We start from the raw sequence: 1,906 nt of genomic DNA, 5'->3' as shown, positions 1-1,906 counted from the left end.
TTAGAGAGTGATTCGACGAGTGCTTTGATGGTTTTCAAAAACCGGTCGTAGGTACCTGTCACGCTCCGAAACCGTTGGCACAAGGCTTGTAACCAAGGGATTCAAGTTATCACTTCACACATCTTCAGGGAAGGAAACTGTTGCGCTGATTTGTTAGCTAATATAGGTCATTCACTTTAGGGAACGGTTTGGTTCTATGTGTTGCCTCAGCCTATGCATATTGACTTCTTTTTGGACCGGAGTGGGATTCCTCGTTCTAGGTTTTTTCCTCTCTTTTAAATAAAATTTTTCTTTGAGATTGGCGACATAGGATGGGGGTTCTTCAAGGTGTCAACCTAGTTGGGATGTCGTTGCTTCCCCTTGATACCTACCCAATCTACTGGCTTAGCAATATATATATATATATATATATATATATATATATATATGTATGTATGTATGTATGTATATATACACACACACACATACATATTATACTCATGTAGTCTTCACATGTATATTAAATATGTATTTTAGATAGTGACATTTACAACAACAAAAATTGGTCAAAATCATCTTCGTTTCTAAAAAAAAATACAACAAAGATAAATACAAATTTGAAAACGTCTCAATTTTTCTTGGATTAAAAGAAAATCTTTTCTAATACTGTGAATTCATTATAATAAGTGAGTGGACAATAAACTACTATCATCAAATCCCAATTTTGAAACTTTACAATCAAAATGGCAGTTCCTGTTGCCACAGGATTTTTTCCAATAATCCCAATATCCTGCGATACGCAATTCAATAAAATGTTGTCAAATAGCGGCTATAGCACCGTAGCATGGAGAAATTTGAACCAGTTGCTACTTTCCGCGATTCGCAATTCACAACACTTGATAATGAGCAGCTACCATTAGTTTGCTATATTCTGTAAACATAATAATAATCTCAATTCTCCTCAGTCATGCAAAAATTCAATAATTCAATTGTTATCCATACTGAGTATCAGACGAGCTTTTAACGAACAAGATTCACAAGGAAGAATCACGGATCCTGGTAAAGTATCACCATTGAGTATAGATATACTATTTCCATTTCTCAATAAGGAATACCGCATTTTCTGCAATTCCAACGAGTCGACAGAGAAGTAATCACCACATCGACATTGATAAAACAGCTCTAATGCTTCGTCATCATCTTCAGCTGTGTAAGCTTAAATCTTCTGCAACTTCAGCAGGCAAGGCATCCCGCCTTGATCTTTGCAGCTCCTTATCATATAATAAACAAGAGCTTGAATAGCTTAGAATTTCCCAGGCTTTTTGTACTTTGAGAAATCTCTCTGAAGTTCTTTGATTACTGTTGGTAACTAGCACGAATTTCTTCATAATCTGCATCTTCCTTAACATTGAGAACCTCATAATGAGTTTCCTCAATGTCATGCTTGTCAAGAATCATTTTCACAAGGTTGTCGGCATTCAGCAGAGAAATGTCAGAAACAAGCAAACAGTCATACTATCACGTAAAAAGCACTAGTCTAGTTACAACTACTCGAACCATATTTCACAAATCCTCTTGTTTGGAACAAATCCTAAAATTCACGAAAATCGTATTTTTAGTTTCATATCATCATCAATAATGAGTGAAGAAAATCTAAAATATCTTAATAAGTGAAGAGTCATAGAAATCAAAATAATAACAATAACAACAAGCTATGCTCTCAAGGCAATTTTTGTTTTTGAATAAGAAAATTTATCATTAATAAGTGAAGAATCATAGCACAAGTTGTGCCAAGATTTCCAACTACAGTGTTCCATACATATTATGTCGGCAAATTATTTAACTAGGGGACAACCTGGTATTGAGTCAGCCCCAAACCCACCCAATAATAGTAGGGAACATCAATCGTGAATGTTTCAACAAGACA

General features: G+C 34.9%; 1 pseudogene; it reads right to left on the bottom strand.

The window, feature by feature from the left end:
• Positions 1 to 635: 635 nt before the first annotated feature.
• Positions 636 to 1,571, bottom strand: LOC146935055 (uncharacterized; annotated as a pseudogene).
• Positions 1,572 to 1,906: the final 335 nt, after the last annotated feature.

This window comes from Medicago sativa, chromosome 3, assembly GCF_051527215.1.
Source record: "Medicago sativa cultivar Bolivia chromosome 3, Bolivia_mono, whole genome shotgun sequence".
In the NCBI taxonomy this organism is placed as follows: domain Eukaryota; kingdom Viridiplantae; phylum Streptophyta; class Magnoliopsida; order Fabales; family Fabaceae; genus Medicago; species Medicago sativa.
This window is presented reverse-complemented; position numbering and strand designations above follow the sequence as displayed.